Source organism: Canis lupus, chromosome 3 (assembly GCF_003254725.2).
Source record: "Canis lupus dingo isolate Sandy chromosome 3, ASM325472v2, whole genome shotgun sequence".
In the NCBI taxonomy this organism is placed as follows: domain Eukaryota; kingdom Metazoa; phylum Chordata; class Mammalia; order Carnivora; family Canidae; genus Canis; species Canis lupus.
Window position 1 is genome coordinate 72,552,228 of NC_064245.1, and position 21,756 is coordinate 72,573,983.

Here is a 21,756-nt window from a genome sequence, read left to right on the forward strand (position 1 = left end):
ACTATATTGTATACTTGAAACTAATTTAACACTGTTAACTATATTGGAATTAAAATTTTTTTAATAAAATTAAATAAATAAAATGTGTAGCTGCTACAGAAAACAATATAGGAGTTTCCTCAAAAATCAAAAATAGATTATGATTATGATATTTTTCTCACTTTGGAGTATACATCAAAAAGAAATAAAAACAAGATCCCCACAAAATATTTGCACAATCATGTTCACCACAGCATTATTCACAATAGCCAAGAGTGGAAGCAACTAAAAATGTCCATGCAACGTAAATGTTCCCTAACAGAAAAATGGATAAAGATACATGGTGTGCGATGCCTGGGTGGCTCAGTGGTTGGGCACTTGCCTTCCGGTCAGGTCGTGATCCCAGGATCCAGGATCGAGTCCTGCACTGGGCTCCCTGCAAGGAGCCTGCTTCTCCCTCTGCCTATTTCTCTCTGTCTCTCTTTCTCTGTCTCTCTCATGAATAAATAAATAAATCTTAAAACAAAAAAAAACATGGTGTATATACAAACAAACATGATGGAATATTATGTAGCCTCAAAAAAGGAAATCCTTCATGGATAAGCTTTGAGGACATTATGCTAAGTGAAATAGGCCAGTCACAAAAATACAAATACTGTATGATTCCACTTATATAAAGTATCTAAAGTAATGAAACTCTTAGAAACAGCAAGTAGCATGATAGTTGCCATGGGCAGAAAAGGAGAAAAGCAGAGTTGTTCGGTAGGAATAGTTTCAGTTCTACAGGAGGAAAATGTTCTAGAGATCTATTGTAATAACAACGTACATACAGTTAACAGTACTGTACTGTTCATCTAAAAATGGTTAAGATAGTAAATTTTATGGTATATGCTTACAGATTTTTTAAATAAAGCTATAAATAAGGGTTAAGTTTAACCACAAAGGGAAAAAAAATAAGAGGTGTTTAGCAAGGAAAAAAGTTCACTAAGAGAACTGGAGTCAGAAATAGAACAGGAAAGAAAATCACAAATAGAAATCCTGAGAAGTGAACTACATTTAGTTATAACTACATAATCAATTACCAACTCTGCATCCTGTGATAGAATAGATGTACTGGATCTTTACAGCTTCTGAGACTACATGCAAAATACTCTATTATCTACTAGAATTTATACATATACTCTAATCCATCTCCTACTCAACCACTTCTTTTTTTTTTTTTTTTCAACCACTTCTTTCCTATGAACCATCACCTACCAAAAAAAGTCTCCATCTTTTCCTTCCTAAAGTCTAGTTCTAAAAAGTCTAAAAAGTCTAGTTCCAAAAAGTTCAAATTCTTCCATTGAAAAAACTGTTTAGAAATTTGGTATTCTCAGGCCACCTGGCTAGCTCAGTCAGTAGAGCATGCCAGTCTTGATCTCAGTGAGTTCAAACCCCACACTGGGTTTAGAGATTACTTAAAAATAAAATCTTAAAAAAAAAAGACAAAGAAATCTGATTTTCTCAATGCACTCAGAATTGATAACATCAGGTTAACTCAGACTAACCAAATTCCTAATAATCTCTGCATATAGTTTTTTAAAATAATAATTTAGGGACGCCTAGGTGACTCAGCAGTTAAGCATCTCCCTTCGGCTCAGGGCATGATCCCAGAGACCTGGGATCAAGTCCCACATCGGGCTCCCTGCATGCAGCCTGCTTCTCCCTCTGCCTGTGTCTCTGCCCCTCTCTCTGTGTCCCTCATGAATAAATCAATAAAATCTTTTAAAAAGTAATAATAATAATTTACATTTGTTGTTCCAAATTCCCACTTCTTGTTGACCTCTTAATCCAAAGCAATTTTCCTCCTGTAGCTTTTTCTCTGGTTTTTCTCTGGCTGCCCTTTCAGTCTCCATTGATTCCTTCCCTTTTGCTTATTCTTTCAATACCACTGTTCCCCTAGACTCTGTCCCCAATTTTCTGCTCCATCAGCTTTTTCTAGGCCCATCTAACCCCATGGTTTCAATACCTGTAACTATGACTCAGCAAAGAATTCTCTCTAAAACGCCAACATACTTAACTGCCTGACAGACATAATCACTTGGATATTACATAGGCACTTCAAGTCTGAGAGCTCCAGCTTAAAATCCCTCAGTGGCTCTACAGCTTTCAAGATCAGGTTCCAACTCCTTGATAAAGCACTCAAGGACTTCTATGATCTGGTCCCTTATGTACCCCTAGCTTCCTCTTTCTCTATTCCTCCTCAGAACTCTCTTATTTCTGTATTTAATTATTTGTTTCCCAAACAATATAGGACACTTCACATCTCTGTGCTTCACAGATGTTCTGTCCAAAAGTCCCTCTATACCATCCCACCCAACTCATATTTCTTGGCTTAATTAACTTTCCTTCAGAAGAGTTTTCCACTATCCTAAAGTCTGACTTAGACACAGCTCCCGCTGCATCCTAGATATACCTCTATCTTAACACCTCTGTATTTACTTGTTTAGACTACTAGTCGGTACACATCTCCCAGGTAGCATGTTATTTGGCAAATAAGACTTCAATAAGTATTTGTTACATTCCAGCACAAACCAAAAACCCAAATTAGTTCTTAACATATTAGACTTTCCATTTCAGTACCTGGAATACTCACGTATGTAATACTGAATATCTCTTTCTCACAATAAAGTACCTGGGAAAATAAATTTATAATCAGAAGAATGGTTAAGAATTATAACGAATATTCTTTGTGTCTGCCCAGAACTCCATCTGCCCTACTCCACCAGGGGTCTGCTAGCAGACTCCTGACACATAAATGAGCACGTAACATTATCTACACTAGACTAAGCAGAGCACCTCATCTCTTCGGCTACAGAAATTGGTCAAGGGATGGACATGTGGCCAAATCTACTAAAACCTCAGACATAAGGCTCTAAATAGATAAGCCTATGCAAGAAGGAACCAGGTCCCACCATGTGAAGTATATCCATCATAGGAGAAATGGCACCAGGATGCAGATTTTAAGTATAGGAAGGACAATGGGTAAGTTCCTACCTTAGCCCTCATGGCCATCTCTAGCCATACAATTTATGTTATGTGGTTATTAAACCAGTAACTTTTCCCTCTATAGGCGATTTCAAACTGTATCTATTACTTGCAATCCAAAAAGTCCTAACGAGAAACTGAACATATAGAAATTTTCCGTAGGGGCAGCCCAGTTGGCTCAGCGGTTTAGTGCCGCCTTCAGCCCAGGGCCTGATCCTGGAGACCGCGGATCGAGTCCCATGTCAGGCTCCCTGCATGGAGCCTGCTTCTCCTCTGCCTGTGTCTCTGCCTCTCTCTCTCTCTCTGTGTGTCTCTCATGAATAAATAAAATCTTAAAAAAAAAAAAAAAAAAGGAATTTTATGTGAAGATTTTTATGTAAAGATTTCATCGAAGCTATAAAAGGGCCTACCTAGTATGTGTTTCCTAACTTAGAAAACTTTCATCTATCAGATATAGTGTCTCCTTCCCTTCCCTACTAGGTAAACCCCGAAATAAGTAAATTCCCTCTATGCAAATCCCATCATTTTTTAAGATAGTCAATTCACCTTTTTCATTACATCTTAACTACTACATGGTGAGAGAAACAGATAAGCAAACTACTACAATGTGATAATATAGAGTTGGCTAGGGAAACAAACAGAAGACATGGAATGATCATGAAACCAAGCCTTGAGATATCAAAAAAAGCTTCCCCATAGAGCTATCAAACTGACTGACACCTGAAAGACAAGTGTGAGATAACAAATCCCAAGAGAAGGGAAACAGAATTAGAGAAGGCATTCCAAACAGAGAGAAGCTCCTGTTCTCAGGACTAGATTTAACAAACTTGACATCTTAAAGAAGAAATCCAAGTAACTGAGTATGAAGAGCACACTAAAGACAAAGGGAGAAAGCAAGAGAGGATGAAGATGAAGAGAGAAATAGAAAGCCAGATCAGGGGATCCCTGGGTGGCTCAGTGGTTTGGCACCTGCCTTTGGCCCAGGGTGTGATCCTGGAGCCCCGGGATCGAGTCCCACGTCAGGCTCCCGGCATGGAGCCTGCTTCTCCCTCCCTCTGCCTCTCTCTCTCTCTCTCTATCATAAATAAATAAATCTTTAAAAAAATATATATAGAAAGAAAGAAAGAAAGAAAGAAAGAAGAAAGAAAGAAAGAAAGAAAGAAAGCCAGATCAGGAGGATCCTGAATGCCAAATAAAGAAGTTCAGCCTTTATCCAAAAATAATGAAAAGCCACAAAAAAAGGTTTTTAGCAGGGAAGTTAATGTGCCAGATAGATCTCTCTGGCTACAATGGGGGGAGTAAGGGAGGAGGACTGGAAGGCAAGACTGGCAAGAATAACCACTTAGGAGGCAATTGCAGCAATCCACGTGAGAGAGGATGCTAACCTTGAGCAGGATGGTAGGTAACCTTAGGGACAGGGAAAAGGCAGAGATTCAAGAACTACTAAGAAGAAAGAATCCAACAGGGCTCAGTGATCAATGAGAATGTGAAAGCAAAAAGAGAGGACAAGAAATAGCCCACGTTTCTGCCAAGTTATTATTAGCAATGTCTACTACTTACTGAATTCTTATCACACATGCATTATCTCATTTAATCTTCCCCTAGAAAGACTGAAAAGAAACAGCCTATTATTCTCTATTTTTGGTTTGAGGGTGGGAGAATAAAGTTGTTAATGACTACAGTTCGGGATATGCTTAGTTTGAAGTACCTGTGGGGAGCGTACAAATGGACATGTCATGAAGATAGATGATACATGAGTCCATTTATCAAGAAAAGAGCTTTGGGTTGAAGATAGAGAATTACCAGAATACAGATAACAGAGAGAAATATTTTTAAAAGTAAAGTATCTCCTTTATTCATGCCAATATTTATTTAATACCTGTAAACCTAAAGTAATTAGGTTGGGACCAGTGTTAGCAGGAAACAAAAGGAAGATTCAGTGAAGCTCAGTTACTAGGAGGATGAAGGAGCGCAGCATAGCAGTTAAGTATATACTGGAAATATACCAAAGGTTCAAAGGTTAGGGGGGAGAAGGACAGAGGAAACAGTAAAACACTGCAGGCAGGAGAAATAAAATTCAAACACAGAATTTTTTTTTTTAAAGATGCCCTGGGCAGCCCCGGTGGCACAGCGGTTTAGCGCCACCTGCAGCCTGGGGTGTAATCCTGGAGACCCGGGATCAAGTCCCACATCTGGCTCCCAGCATGGAGCCTGCTTCTCCCTCTGCCTGTGTCTCTGCCTCTCTGCCTGCCTCTCTCTCCGCCTCTGAATAAATAAAAAATTTAAAAATTTTAAAAAAATAAAAAAAGATGCCCTGCTTCAAGGCGCCTGGGTGGCTCAACTGGTTAGGCAACTGACTTGTCATCAGCACAGGTCTGGATCTCATGCTTGAGAGTTCAAGCCCGGTGTTGGGCTTTACTTAAAAAAAAAAAAAAAAAAAAAAAAAAGCCCTGCTTCAGAACCAAAAAAGTAAATATTATTCATGTCAGTTTCCCAAACTAATTCTTAAGTTTAATGGATAAAGGATGTATACAAAAAAAAAATTTTTTTTTTTAATAACGGGGAAATTCTCTCTAAATACTAATGCATTTTATGATGAGGTCCCTGCATGGCTCAATTGGTTAAGCAACTGACTCTTGATCTCAGCTCACGTCTTGATCTCAGGGTTGAGAGCTCAAGCCTCACATTTAGTCAGCTCCCAGCATGGAGCCTACTAAAAAACAAACTAATGCATATTATGAAAGTAACAATAAAATTAAATGGTACAAGCACAAAAATCCTATAAAAGACTGAGGAACTATTTTAAAAAATCAAGAGTCCAGAAAAAGTCCTCTCCAAATTTATATGTAAAAGAAAGGCTTTCCAAAACAAGAAAGTAAGATTAAAGTTTTTAAGAGTGGTAAGATAATTTAACAGTAATTTGTAAAAACGATTAGATGGTATCACCTTGGAATTATGAATTTATGCTTAGAATTTATCCTAAATTCTGAATTTATCCTAAATTCAAATTTTACAAATATTAGGAAAAATAATCACATCTGTAGAACAATGAAATTTTTTAATTTGAAATAAAATTATGAATAGGAAATATGAAAGCAATGACAAAGGAAAAGAATGATGGATTCATGTATGAACATTTTAAACTTCTGACAAATAAAAGTAAACAAAAAGTAGAAGAGCAAGCTAGAGAAAAATATTTTCAGGAAAAAAAGACACTAATAACCATGTATTTGGACCATTCTCAAAATTTTAAGAGAAACATACCTAGTAGATGATCAAAGGGCATGAACAATCCATGTTTAGAAAAATAGTGTCCACCATCAGTCTAGTGATGTTTAGTGAAACTGGTACACCCACAGCCAGTGCTCAGCCAAGTGCAACATGTGGGTTCCTCCTGCTACAAATTTCCCTAATAATCCTAAAAACCTAGTTGGCTTAGCTAGCTTCTTCCCTTATGGAAATTAATGAGATTTTTTTTTATTTTCAAAACTATGTGAGTTTGGATAGCACAGATTAGTTAACCTGAATCTAGATGTATCTACTGAAATAATGTATGTAGAACAAGGCTGAGATTCTTCCAACAGTCTGACTACCTAAACATATTTTAAAACTTGAGTAGAGTGGGTAGGAAGGTATTTAAAAGTAAATTTGGGGATCCCTGGGTGGCTCAGGGGTTTGGTGCCTGCCTTTGGCCCAGGCGGTGATCCTGGAGGCCCCCAGATGGGAGTCCCATGTCAGACTCTCTGCATGGAGCCTGCTTCTCCCTCTGCCTGTGTCTCTGCCTCTCTCTCTCTCTCTCTCTTATGAATAAATAAATAAATCTTAAAAAAAAAAAGTAAATTAAATAAACCTTGGTTTATAGAGTAATGTTAAATCCCGTATATATAAAAAAAATCCGAGTATAGTTTTATATAAGCAAATTGAACTATTCATTATAGATGGAAAATGTTTATGTGACAAAATATACCATACATCATCAATTTTAAGACATTTTTATAATTCTGCAATAAGGATACATCCTAAAATCAATGGCATATCACTGTTACTTGGAGTTTTGAATTGTTTTTTATTGTGTAGTGGTACATAAAATAATCCAAAATGTACCTACACTGATATTTATTTCGCCTCTGAGGAGTACAAGCTACTATGCCTACTTGAATAAAGAAAAAACATTCTTCTGTAGTAACTTAAGCCCACTTTTTCTATTTAGTCCAATACTTGAGCCCTCTTTACTCTTCTCCTCAAAGCTATCAAAGTCAACAGGTATACAAACTAACATTCATCAGTACGGTGGGTTTCTTTCTGCCCTGGGATTTTGTACTGGCTTTGTTTTTCTCTTTTTTGTTTTTTTGTTTGTTTGTTTGTTTGTTTGTTTGAATTGATATAGACTTTTTTTCATGAATTGTTGCCTCCCCGTACAAAAGCAGCCATTTCGGGGATCCCTGGGTGGCGCAGCGGTTTAGCGCCTGCCTTTGGCCCAGGGCGCGATCCTGGAGACCCGGGATCGAGTCCCACGTCGGGCTCCCGGTGCATGGAGCCTGCTTCTCCCTCTGCCTGTGTCTCTGCCCCTCTCTCTCTCTCTCTCTCTCTCTCTGTGTGACTACCATAAATAAATAAAAGTCTAAAAAAAAATAAAAAAAAAAAAGGCAGCCATTTCTTCCCAGGGTCCCCACCCCCACCCTGGCACGATCATCACTTAAATGATAACGGCTCTATCTAGCATAGGTACGGTACTAAAAACCGTGGATGTAATCTCTGACCTTTAAAAATGAGCAGCATTAGAAAACTGAACCACGCCGACTCTATCAACAACACAAAACACATGACGCTTACATCTCGCAGCGTATAAGGAGGATTCTTTCTCTCATTGAAAAATGAAAGATGGTGAAAACGAGTTACAAAAGAGAGCTGGATGTTTGGGAGGGAGGAAAACAATAGAGATAATAAAAAAGGAACGAAAAGGCTGATGTGCGAGAGAAAAAGATAACCTTTTTTTCTTTTTAATTAAAGAAAAAAAGTGAGAGAAGAGAGGCATCCGCAAATCAGTCCCTGTTTCCTCTCCTCCACACCCCCCCCCACTCCCAAGCCAGGTTGATAGCCAGGATTTTCTTCCCTGCGCTCCACCAATCCCCACCTTTTCGGAGTTAACCAGTCTCCAGGCAAGCAGCGCGCCCTGATTGGCTCGAAGATGTCGAGTAGAGAAACCAGCCAATCCCGCCTTCGAGTCGCAACTGTGCTATGGAGACATTACAACCACTGCATGGCGAGAATGTGTACAAACCTGTCCCTGCCGCAAATCCCAGATCCCTACTTCTCCAGGCTGCTGCCCGATGGAAGCTTCTTTAAAAGCCACACTGGGCGTGACCTGGCATGTACACTCTGTCACTCCAGCTCCCTCTCGGGCGGGGGGGCAGGGGGCCGGGGGCCGGGGCCCGGGGGACCACCACACACGCAATTTACGGTTTTAGCCATTAGAGCCTAAGGCATGAACGGCGCCCCCGGGCAGGTGACTCACTCGAGCCCGGCGAAGGCGGATTTCCAAACGGGCATCTCGGAGCGGGTCCGGGGGGCGGAAGGGTTCAAGGAAGGTCCCGGCGAGGATCAAAGTTGCGGCGGGGGAGGGGCGGGTGCGCACGAGGGTCACGGAGGCGCAAACAACAGCGACCCGGGCCGCGTGCCCGCAGGATCCCCCAAATCGGCACGCGTGGAGTGCAAGGCTGTGTCTGGATACTGAAGGAAGGAGTAAATACACGGCTTCGCTACGACGACGTGCCCGGGAGGGTGGCCCGAAGTTCCCAGAAGGCGCCTCCTGGGAAACGCCGAGGGCGCTCGCGGGGGCACGAGGTCGCGCGCCGGCGGGAACCGGCCGAGGAGAAGCCCCCGGCGCCGAGAGGGGTGTGTCTGGGGCCTGGAGGCCCGCCCGGGACGCGGGACCGGACGCGGGACCCGGGACCCGGGGAAGCGGCCGCCGCCCGCCGCCCCCGCCCCCGCCGGCCTCGGGCTGCGCGCCAGGGCCCGCCTCTCGCCGACGCCTCACTTCCCTCCCGTCCGCGCGGCCGCGGCCCCCACGTTGGGGCGCTGGGGCTGGAGGCGCAGCGCCGCCCGCCGCTGCCTCGGGCCCTCCGCTGCGGCCCGCGGCCCCGGAGTCCCTTCCGTCCTGGCCCCGCCGCCCCGCCTACCACCCGCCGCCTTTACCTGCTCCGGGAGCGGGGGGAGGCCGTCGAGGCCGGGGCCGCGTCGTCGAGCGCGCGACGCGGCGCTGCGGATCCGCAGCCCTTTCCCGCCGCCGCCACTGCGCTCTCCGGCGCGGCGCTGGGCGGGCGGCGGCGGCGGCGGCGGCGGCGGCGGCCGCGCGGGGGGGGGGGGGGGGGGGGGCGGGGGGCGGGGGAGGGAGACGCGCGGCGACGGCCGGGCGGGGACACACTGCCGCTCTCCGTCCGGCCCGGGAAGAGCAGCCTGGCAGCAGCCAGCCGCGGGGGGGGGGCGGGGGGCGGCCGAATGGGGAGGGGTCTCGGGGAGTAGGAAATGGCTGCCACGTCGCGCGGCTGGCTCGCCGCCCTCCGCCGCGACCTCCGGTTCATCCCCGAGCTCCGCCATGGCGCGTGGCCCGCCCCGCGGGGTGTCTCCGGGACCCGACCGGGCCCGCGGGCGCTCCCGGTGCTCCCTCCGCCCCCCGGCGCCCCCCGTAACCCTGAAGAGCTCGCCCGAACTCCCGCGCTTCCCCTTCCGTGGCGGGGCGGCCCCTGGGAGGAGCAAGCCCGTTTCGACGTGTCCGGCTGGGGGGGCGGGGGGGCAGCTGCTCTGAGCCCGTGGACGTGATCCGGGAGGGGCCCCAAGTATTTGCCGAAGTAAAGGGCGCGGGAAAGCGCAGCTGCTTCCGGCCCTCTACACGCTCGCGAACCAGAAAACCAAAAACAGAAACACAAGGTCGTACTCGGTACTAGTCGCGGCGGGGGAGGCCGCCTGCGCGCGGGTCCCGGCGGCGAGTCGGGAGGGCGCGCGGCGAGCGGGAGCGCCTCAGCCGGGCCTAACTGGGCTGCGGACGCCGGGCCGAGGGGCGGGCGGGGGCGGCGAGGGCGTGCGGGGCGGCGGGGGGCGGGGCGTGCGGGCCGCGGGGGCGGCGGGGGGCGGGGCGTGCGGGCCGCGGGGGCGGCGGGGGGCGGGGCGTGCGGGACCGTGGGGGCGGCGGGGGCGGCGGGCGCGCGAACCCTGCGGTTGCGCGCGCGGCGCCGAGCGCGGAGGTTCCCGGGCTCAGCGGCCCCCTGGCCGCGGGGAGACAAAGGGGTGGACGGACTCCCAACCGGGCCCCCGACCCGCGCCGCCGACGGCGGTCGGAACGAGGTGGCGGCAGCACCGAGACGTGGACTTGTTTGCAATGCAAAACTGCACGCACCGCCCTTTGCCCTCCAGGGAGAGCTTGGGTTGTGAGACGCCGAGGAAAAGCAACGAGGTGTTCTTCCCCCGCTGCGATCCCTGTGCTAGGAGCCCGTCTCCTACGCCTGCTCCATTTCTCCTCCTAAACTCTGCTTTCTTTGTTTTGTTTTTTGTTTGTTTTTTTCTGTGTTCTGACATGAAATCAGTGTTTGCAGCTACCCGAATTTTTTTCACCCTTGCTTTCTGGTGCTGGTGGTTTTGCTGATCCGCTTTTTTCTCCCTCTGACCGACTCCCCTTGCGATGACTTTTCATTCCATCTTCCTTGTTTTTCAGAGAAGCAAAATAGCCTCCTGACCAAGTATTCCTCTGCGTCGAAGAGACAGTCAATGTTGTAGTAATTGCTTTAAACTAAGTGGAAATTTGGAGAAAGTTCAAGTGGATTTTTATCTTCATCTGGGTCTAACTGGAATACCTACTCACATTCAATGAAAACATTCTAGTGGTTTGTTTTTGGGGTTTTGTTGTTGTTGTTGTTGCTTTTTTTTTTTTTAGAATCAGAAATACTTAAGCAGAGAGCCTCAGGATGGTAGATTTTCTAATGAAACCAACTAGACACAAAAATATAAATTGTATGATTTATTGTATTATTGGTCTCCATAAAGAAATCACAATATAAAAACCTTTATTAATGCTTTTATTAAATTTCAAGACAGCAAAAATTTTAATAAAGTACCCAGAAACTCAAGATACAAATAGCTATTGCCGAGAACCTAACATTAACTCTGCCTGTTAATGTTAATTAACAGCGATTAAAAGAGACTAATAGCAGTGATACATGCCACTCAGAAATGAAAGAACCCTAGTAATTATGAACTTCAAACAAATCTAGCAAATTAGTATTAATTTTGTTCGTATGAAATATGTTCATGATAATAAAAACATCTAAATTCTTGATTTTCTTTGAACATTGTTAAAGATTCATCACGTCTTATCTGAACAATAACAAAGTGTCTTAACATTGGAAAACATATTTCAAGCCAAGACATCACCCAGCCTGAATTTTTAAAAAACGAATGCTTACTACACTAATAAAAGGAAAACATCGACATTACAAAATTCTGAAAGTCAGACTCAAATGAAGAACAAAGCAATTTTTACTCAACATTCACAATGCCAGCCTTCCTTTGTGAATATTTATAAAAATGTTCTCCTTCCTTATTGGTTTAAATTCTAGACCAATAGGAGAAGCACAACACATCTTTCAAAGGGTGAGACATCAGCCTTCGGTTAAGACATTGGATAAATAGATTGTTTTTCGTGCTCATTCTCATTCAAGATCATCTATCTTTTCAAAGAAGAAATTTAAGAATCTTTGAATGATTGAGTATCTTGATGTACTTTCAATACTAAATTGCTACTCCTGATCACACTCTGGCTCTCTGTAATCTTCCAATTGGTTACATTACAATTAATTAGTTAAAATATTAAATCTCTAAAATGCCAGATGAATCTGAAGAATGACAAAATGCCTACCACCTAATATTCTAAATAGGTTGAACACTGTCATTTCTTTATATGAAAGACTGGCCTTTAAGGAAATAATAAATTTTCTGTTTTAGAAAATGTCTTGGATTTTTATAAATAAAATAGCCAGTGCATCATAAATCTTTTACGTTTTATTTTTCTAAAGCCATCTTTAATCTATTTAATGGCTAAGTACTAAACCTACTTGTTTATATATTTATGTTTAGAACATAAGTATGATTTCCTCCCAATCAAAAATAATCTATGCTTTCACATTCCTATGCTTTGATTTTGACTCAGCATTCTGCTTAATTATAATTATTTACATATTTATAATTTCCCCAAGTAGTTCATCAATTCTAAGGATAGTTTCCATCTCCCATTCAATTTTTTATTCCTCACTGCCAAACTCAGAGCCTTGTACAAAATAAACACTCCACGGGTATTTGCGGAATGAAAGAATGAGTGAGCATTATTCTATAACGGAGCATATGGCAAATCAAAGAAAATCTGTCTCAGGATTTTTTTCTTCCTCTACATAATAGCTGATAAATACTTGTTTTCATTCCCAATTAAACTTAGAATAGCATTGTTATTGTTTTGTTGCAGTTGTTGTAAGCTCAAGCTCCACACCCTGCGTGGAGCCCAACACTAGGCCCAAACTCACAACCCAGAGATCAGGACTGGAGATCAAGACCTGTCAAGAGTCAGACCCTTAACCAGCTTATCCACCTAGGCGCCTCTTGAATAGCATTGTTGCAAGAACTTGACTAAAAGAAAGTAGGACCGACGTATGCTGGACTCCTAGGTTTTTCAACTTTAAATTTGGTGGAAACTGGATAGTGGGTAATAATATTGCTGTTATCTAAAGTAAATAAAATATCGATGGGCTTATCTTTATACAGGATTGCTTTACCAAGCTCAACAAGAGCTGCAAGCTCTGTGACTTTGGGAAAATTACTTAAAGCCTTTCTAAAATTCAGTTCTTTCATCTCTCAAATGCATTTATTATATTCACTTTCTAATTGAAATAATGAAACCATGTAAAAGTAAAGACTCAATAGATGGTAGTTATTATTACTTGCAGATATTAGTGGACTCAATCATGAAGAAAAATTATTTTTTGTATAATTGTCTATAAAAGGCATAAAGTTATGCTTAAAAAAATTTTAATGAGAAAATTTTTTAACGTGGAAACAAATATCTTGAGGGAAGGAATAGAATATTAAAAACATCCACCAAGAGGAGATAACTTTTGAGAATTTAAATGTGCTAAGAGAATAGATCTTAAGTATTCTACACACACACACACACACACATACACACACGCACACACGCACTCACAAAGTAACCATTTGAGGTGATGGATGTGTTAATCATTTCACAATATATGTTAAATCACATTGTACATACATGAGTATATATCATTTTATCAAGTGTACCTCAGTAAAGCTGGGTGGGGGGCAGAATGAGGAGAAAAAAAGTCAACCCAGTACTGAGAAACCAAACAACATAACAAAAAATAAGCAAGCAAATAAAAAACAAAAATAAACTGAAACTAGAAAAAATAAGGAGAACGATGGCACTGCAGGCTGAGTGAAAACTTCATGAAAACCCAAATCTGACTGTGTCTCATAAACTTCACCGCCCCCCACTATTTATTTTAGCTTTACTCAAAATTTTAAGAAATAAGAAAATATGTAAATGAGGGTAAATAAATTTTACATTTCTTTTAAACTGGAAGGCTTCTTCTTTTAAACTGGAAGGCTTCTCATCGCAGTTTGTCCATCGCAGAGTTTTTAGGATAAGCTGGTAAAGGGTCTGACTCAGCGGTTGAGCATCTGCCTTAGGCTTGAGGGCATGATCCCAGTGTCCTAGGATCGAGTCCCACTACAGGCTTCCTGCCGGGAGTCTGCTTCCCTCTGCCTGTGTCTCTGACTCTCTGTGTCTCTCATGAATAAATAAGTAAGATCTTTAAAAAAAAATTCTCGGAGTTTTTACTATGATATTGTACATTATAAAAGAGAGGAAATATGTATATTTCCAAACTTACTTGACCAAAAATCTTTATCCATAGAGAGTATCCCAGGGCATAAAATTTCATATCATGCTTTGGTAAGAAACACTCCTTTATATGTTTGAAGATAAAATCCCAGCCTCTCAGCCCATGCGTCCAAATCTGCCACTAATCCTACAGAAATGGACTTCAAATAGACCTCAAGCCTCGAAACCCTGAGGAATGCTCTTGAGAAATTTATCTTTGTTTTACCCAGTTTCTCCATAAGTGAGTAGGCAGGCATGAGGCAGTCTCCAAAGTTGACAGGGAAGGGTGGAGATGGGATTGGCAAAGAGAGTATTAAGCACACACACACAAAAAAAAACAAAAAAACCCACAGAGAACTAGAACTACAGAATGGCAAGGTTAGCTTTCTCATGCCTGGGAGAATCTGGTGGATAATGATAGCAGCCACAGTTCTGTCTTTGTGGGGGATTTTTTATAGTAAGCCACACTTCAGTCCAGAAGCATGTTGTGGTAGCTCCAGCTTTTTTTAACTGCTGAGATTCCATATCATTCACCACTAAGGAACCATTACATCCTATAACCATCCCTGTTGAAGTCTTTCTGACAATCACATTACTCTTGCATTTGTGACAATCATATATTTCCCAATATAACCTGCTTTCCATGATGTTGAATCCTTGGCTAACAATCATTCATTTTCATTTACTTCTGTCTTTACAAAATCCAGCTCAAGGGGCAATTGGGTGGTTCAGTGGTAAGTGTCTGCCTTTGGCTCAGGTGGTGAACTCTGGGGTCCTGGGATCGAGTCCCACATCAGGTTCCTTGCAGGGAGCCTGCTTCTCCCTCTGCCTGTGTCTCTGCCTCTCTCTATCTCTCATGAATAAGTAAATAAAATCTTAAAAAAAAAAAAAAATCTGGCTCAAATTCCTTTTCTCCCATAAAGTTTCTCCGAGATACTCCAAACATAATGAACTGCTCCTTTCTCTATGCCCACAGCAATTTGTATATTACCCAGTAGACTTTATGGATCATGTAACTTCACTAAGCTGAGAGCTGTCTTCCCCAAAGCAAGAAGACATAGCCCCAGTAACTCGAAAAGGTTCTATACACATTGAAATGTAGTAGACTCCTTTTAGGGTATCTTCGTCACTCACAATTTCCGCTTTAGTTTTCTTACCCCCATTTCAAAAAGCATACTCCAGGATTAAAAAAAAAAAAAAAATGACTCCACCTCCCCAGCCATAGTGAATTAATCAAGAGTGAGTGTCTTTATCCAATTAGGCCTCCCTGGGAAATTTTAGAATTAGAACAAAGACAAAAAAGCATCATTAGTAAAATCAAATGATATACAAGAAAAAAATGCAATTCATATTGAAGACAAATCACTGATTTCTCTAATATATTAATATCTAGAAATCAGTAAGAGAAAGATCAATAATCCAATAGAAAAAAATAGACAAAGCATAAAAGATTGCTCACAGAAAAAGAAAGATTACTCTTAAATGTGTGTGTGTGTTCCAGTTTTTACTGCAGCATTATTTGTAATAGCAAAAAAAATTGGGAAAAACCTAGATGTTGATCAATAGGGAACTGCTGAAAAATATTACATTACAACATCAAATCCTATGGCATTCTCTGAATGCTGACACTGTACAGTTTCCAGAATAAATTGCTTGGTAAAAATGTGTATATATTATACTGCCATTAGTGGGGAAAAAAATACCTAAACAGATAGACACATAGATAAATGTATTTAATCATATATACATAAAATAGGTCTGGAAGGAGCTGGAACAAACGTACCATTGGTTGCCTTGGAGAAACAGAATAGGGAGCTAGAGGGAAAAGGCTGGAAAGACTTTTCACTGTACCTTTTTGAACTGAAAGAATCTATTTACTGTTTTTAAAAAATATCATTTAAGGAAGAATAAAATATTCTAGAAAGATTGAGTTTCTTTGTGCAACTAAGCCGATACAGGGTTAACTCAGGGGTTGGACGGCAAATATATTCTGCAAGAAGACTGGGGGGCAAAGGAATCTGTCTCAGAAAGAATGAAGCAGACAAAGCAGGGATGGGAAGAAAACAGTATCTGGGCTCTCAACGATTTGGTTGTAGTCTTTCTTAGGGTGAGCTACATCAAACCTCTCCTTGGTTTCCTTAAAACATTCCTTTTTGGGCCTAGGTTATATAGTTTTGCTTTTTGTTTTTTGTTTTTTAATTTATTTATGATAGTCACACACAGAGAGAGAGAGAGGCAGAGACATAGGCAGAGGGAGAAGCAGGCTCCATGCACCGGGAGCCCGACGTGGGATTCGATCCCGGCTCTCCAGGATCGCGCCCTGGGCCAAAGGCAGGCGCCAAACCGGTGCGCCACCCAGGGATCCCCCCCTAGGTTATATAGATTTATAATAAACCTCCTCTTGTGGGGCCTAAGTTAACTTGAAGTGTTTTCTAATAATGGTGTCCAACAGAGTTTAACTATTTAGTAGGGTTTTTTGTAAATGCATGTCAAAATGAAACGTGACGTTCTTTATATAATGAAATCCATTTCGGGTCTCAAAATTTGATTATACTATTTAAAAATTTTTAAAAAGGAAGAGACACACATACAAAAATTCACCTCTTTCAGATTGACAGAGGGCAAGCTCAACAGACATTCTAAAAGATATTCGCCCTAAGCAAAAGTAGTGCTTACTGATGGAAAATATAAACTGGGCCTGGGGCCAAGTAGCACATTCCACCTAATAGACCTACCTCTCTGATCCTGCCTGAAAGCTGAGACTTCTCAGTGAATGTTTGGTGATGGCATTTCTGAAAGACAAATTCTTGAATATTGCTAATTAGGATGGAGTTTGAGGATTGTAGGACATGTTTGTTGGTTTGGTTAAAGCTGATTTGTATTTTGAAAGGAAAAGTATTAGGGAATAGAGCAAGAAGAGCACCAATCCTAGTGCAATTATTTGAGCATATTCAAATATAAATTTCTAAGACCCAGGACTAGTTAACACTTTGAGGCTAAATCTTTCTGGAGGTGGTATCCATTTCTTTTTCCATGTTTTCAAATCTATGGATAGTACTATTTATTTTATATCATCCTTCCCAGTATTGAAAAAATAGGAAATACCTGGGAAATTCCTAGAAGGTCCAGAATGGTATTTGTAAAGCAGCTCCCAGAGTTAAAGCAGCCTAAAAACAAAGTTAAATATATTTTGTATGAGCCTGATATTGTAATGTACATTCCAAGGATTGCAGTATAGAAGCTTAATTTGTGTTTATATGCCTTTTTTTTTTTTTTTTTTTTTTTTTTTTTGAGAAAGAGAGAGAGAGCACGTGCACATAAGAGAGCAGGAGCCTGGGGAGGTGCAAAGGGAGGCAGAAAAAGCAGATTCCCCACTGAGCAAGAAACCTGATGGGGAGTTGTCCTCCATCTCAGAACCCTGGGATCATGACCTGAACTGAAGCCAGACACTCAACCAACTGAACCACCCAGGTGCCCCATACATCTTTTATATAAAGTGAATTTAAACAAGATGATCAAATTATGTCTGCTGTAAAGTCAGAATAATGTTATATATACACTAAGGGGTAGAAGAGCACAATTTATTTGTATCATTGAAATACCATTGAAAAATTAAATTACATTAAATAAATATCAGGAGCTCTTCTTTTTTCAACCAATATTTCTTGAGAATTTAGGGATAATGTAAAAGTGAAAGACACAGTCCTCGTCAAGGAAATTGTGGCAATTTTTCTGAGATAAGATATACATAAAAGCTCATTGTCATTTTTTCTAAGGGGAGTAGGAAGGTGAAATGGAAAATAATATTGGCTTTTTAAAATTTTTTTTAAATTCAGTTAATTAACATATAATGTATTATTGGTTTCAGAGGTAGAGGTCAGTGATTCATTAGTCGTATATAACACCCAGTGCTCATTGTATCACATGAACTCCTTAAAGTTCATCACCCAGTTACCCTGTCCTCCATCCCCCACTCCAGTGACTTCAGTTTGTTTCCTATGATTAAGAGACTCTTATGGTTTGTCCCCCTCTTTGATTTTGTCTTTATTTTTTCCTTTCCTCTCCTATGATCCCCTGTTTTGTTTATTAAATTCCACATATGAATGAAATTATGTGATAATTGTATTTCTCTAGTTGACTTATTTCGCTTAGCATAATATCCTCTAGTTCCATCCACGTCTTTGCAAATGGCACACAATTTCATGTTTTTGGGGGCTGAGTAACATTCCATTATAAATATATACCACATCTTCTTTATCCATTTTTCTGTTAATGGACATCTTTCCATCGTTTGGCTCTTGTAGGCATTGCCACTATAAATGGGGTTCAGGTGTCCCTTCGGATCACTACATTTGTATCTTTGGAGTATATACCCAATAGTGCAATTGCTGGGTCATAGGGTAGCTCTATTTTCAACTTTTTGAGGAACCTCCAGAGTGGCTGCACCAGCTTGCATTCCTACCAACATTTGTACCTGGGTGGCTCAGTTATTTAGCATCTGACTCTTGGTTCCAACTCAGGTCATGATCTCATGGTTGAGGGATTCAGTCCTTTGCTGGGCTCTGTGTTCAGCGGGGAGTCTACTTCAGATTCTCTCCCCCTTTAATTCTCCCCCAGTCTCTGCCTTCCTTTGCATGTCCTCTCTCTCTCTAAAATAAATAAACAAACAAACAAATAAATAAAATCTTTTTTTTTCTTTAAAGAGAGAGAGAGAGAGAGGCAAAGACACAAGCAGGCAGAGGGAGAAGCAGGCTCCATGCAGGGAGCCTGACATGGGACTGGATCCTGGGACTCCAGGATCAGGCCCTGGGCCTAAGGCAGGCGCTAAACCGCTGAGCCACCCAGGGATCCCAATAAATAAAATCTTTAAACAAAAAACACCCTTATACATTTCTTTGAGTTTTAGCTTTAAGCCAATTACAATTGTGATTCTCAAAATGATTGAAGTTTTTAGCTAACTTCAATTTAAAAATTGACTGATGATAGAATTAAAGCATTATTACTTACAAATGAACAAAAATGAGTTAGAAAACATCTATAATCCTTTTAGTTCAGTTAGAGAGTAAACTAGTATTTATTAAGCCTCTGATATGTATCAAGCATTTACTTAGATATTTTCATCCATATTGTTACAATGTAATTCTTACAGTGGTTCTCTAAAGTGAACATCTTTGTTCCTGCTCTATGATTGAGGCTAGGAGCAATTAATTACCTTTATGGAGCTCATACATTAGTGACATAGTAGAAGTAAAAATGCAAACCCTACACCTGTTTAGAAGTCCCATATTTCCAAAATCCCTATCAAAATATCAACAGCATTTTTCACAGAACTAGAACAAACAATCCTAAAATCTGAATGGAATCACAACAGCCTCTGAATAGCCAAAGCAATCTTGAAAAAGAAAAGAAAAGCTGGAGGCATAATTATTCTGGACTTTAAGTCATATTAGAAAGTTGTAGTAATCAAAGCAGTATGGTACTGGCATAAAAATAGACACATAGATGAATGAAACAGAATAGAAAATCCAGAAATAAACCCATAATTATATGGTCAATTAATCTTTGAGAAAGCAGGAAGAAATAGCCTAATGAGAAAAATGCAGTCTCTTCAACAAATGGTATTGAGAATACTGGACACTAACATGGCAAAGAATGAAACTAGACCATTTTCTTTCACCAGACACAAAAATAAATTCAGAAATGGATTAAGAACCTAAATATGAAACCTGAAACCATAAAAATCCTGGAAAAGAACACAGGCAGTAACTTCGTTGACATCAGCCATAGCAACTTATTTCAAGATATGTCTCTTGAGATAAGGGAAACAAAAGCAAAAATAAACTATTAGGATTACATCAAAATAAAAAGCTACACAGTGAAGGAGGCAGTCAACAAAACAAAAAAGCAACCCACAGAATGGGAGAGGATATTTGCAAATGACGTATCTGATAAAGGGCTAGTATACAAAATATATAAACAACTTTTAAAACTCAACACCCAAAAAACAAATAATCCAATTAACCAATTGGGCAGAAAACGTGGATAGACATTTCTTTTTTTTTTTTTTTAAGATTTTATTTATTCATTCATGATAGACACAAGAGAGAAAGGCAGAGACATAGGCAGAGGGAGAAGCAGGCTCCCCATGGGGAGCCCAATGCGAGACTCGATCCCAGATTCCAGGATCACGACCTGAGCCAAAGGCAGACATTCAACTGCTGAGCCAGCCAGGCGTCCCACTACTGAGCCAAGTAGGTGTTTCCAGACATTTTTTTTAATTAATTTATTTATTTATGATAGTCACAGAGAGAGAGAGAGAGAGAGAGACATAGGCAGAGGGAGAAGCAGGCTCCATGCACCGGGAGCCCGACGTGGGATTCGATCCCGGGTCTCCAGGATCGCGCCCTGGGCCAAAGGCAGGCACTAAACCGCTGCGCTACCCAGGGATCCCTCCCAGACATTTCTTTAAAGAAGACATCCAGATGGTGAACAGACACATGGAAAGATGTTCATCATCACTTATCATCAAAGAAATGCAAATCAAAATTACAATGAGATCACCTCACACCTGTCAGAATGGCTAAAATCAACAATACAAGAAACAATGGGTGTTGGCAAGGATGTAAAGAGAAAGAAATACTCGTGCACTGTTGATACAAATGCAAACTGGTGCAGCCACTGAGGAAAACAGTATGGAGGTTCCACAAAAAGTTAAAAATAAAAATACTTTATGATCTAGCAATCTCACTCCTGGGTATTTACCCAAAGAATACAAGAACACTAATTCAAAGGGATTCACGCACCCCTGTTTACTGCAGCATTGTTTACAATAGCCAAGATATGGAAACAGCCCAAGTGACTATATATTCGCAATGACATGGATAGAGCTGGATAGTATAATGCTGAACGAAATAAGTCAGAGAAACATACATGTTATGTGTATGTTAACTAATTCAAATTAAAATAAAAACTTAAGAACAGGGCCCCTGGGTGGCTCAATGGTTGAGTGTCTGCCTTTGGCTCAGTTCGTGATCCAAGGGTCCTAGATCAAGTGCCTGCATTGGGGTCCCCACTGGGAGCCGGCTTCTCCCTCTCCCCGTGTCTCTGCCTCTCTCTCTCTGTGTCTCTCATGGATGGATAAATAAAAAAAAATTTTTTTTTTGGATAAATAAAATCTTAAAAAAAAAAACAAAAAAACTTAAGAACAACATCAAGAACAAAAAACCTGTTCCAGGGCGCCTGCCTGGTTCATTTGGTTGGGTGTCTGCCTTTAGCTTGGGTCATGATCCCAGGGTCCTGGGATCTGGCCCCATGACAGGCTCTCTGCTCCAGGAGGAGCCTGCTTCTCCCTCTGCCTACTGCCCCCCTGCTTGTGCTTTCTCTCTCTCTTTCTGTCAAATAAATAAAATGAAAATTTAAAAACCTGTTCCAAAGCAGAAATCGGTCATCATTTGTAGGATCACGTCAATACATTTCTTCATTTTTCTTTTGGCTAATTCCAGGATGTAGAAGGATTTGATCTGCCTGGGGCATAAAAGAGGGAGGTTCAATAAGAGTATTTTTGCAAAGACTGACTTGTATGGGTCAGGGTAGTGCTGCTTACTACACAAATTCTCCAGTCTTTTTCAGTTCAATTCGGTAAATTCCTGTGATTTATGTTGGGGTTTTGAGAGGTCTAGAGAATAGCCCTCTTTTCTATCCAGACTGAGAGTAAAGGGCAAGTGTAAGGTAAATGATGGGTCAAATATCACCTTGAGCTGATAAGGGCTAACTGGAGGATGTAGCTCATGAGAACCAAACTGTCCTGT

The 21,756-nt window shown here is 41.4% G+C and overlaps 1 protein-coding gene and 1 long non-coding RNA gene across 19 annotated transcripts in view; one reads left to right on the forward strand and one right to left on the reverse strand.

Moving 5' to 3' along the window:
- Positions 1 to 9,959, reverse strand: part of N4BP2 (NEDD4 binding protein 2) — a 122,609-nt gene extending 112,650 nt beyond the window's left edge. For 12 of the 18 annotated variants that reach the window (XR_007409942.1, XR_007409943.1, XR_007409944.1 and 9 more), the window contains exon 1: positions 9,202 to 9,362. The gene's annotated coding sequence lies outside the window, so the exon portion shown is untranslated. Of the gene's footprint in view, positions 1 to 8,521; positions 8,737 to 9,201; positions 9,363 to 9,940 lie in introns of those variants that run through there. The other 6 variants (XM_049108663.1, XM_049108659.1, XM_049108657.1 and 3 more) reach the window with 2 other exon arrangements.
- On the forward strand, positions 9,532 to 12,046 carry LOC118354269 (uncharacterized). Its single transcript, XR_004814445.2, has 2 exons — positions 9,532 to 9,943; positions 10,715 to 12,046. It is a non-coding gene; the product is annotated as an uncharacterized LOC118354269 (long non-coding RNA).
- The last annotated feature ends 9,710 nt before the right edge of the window (positions 12,047 to 21,756 follow it).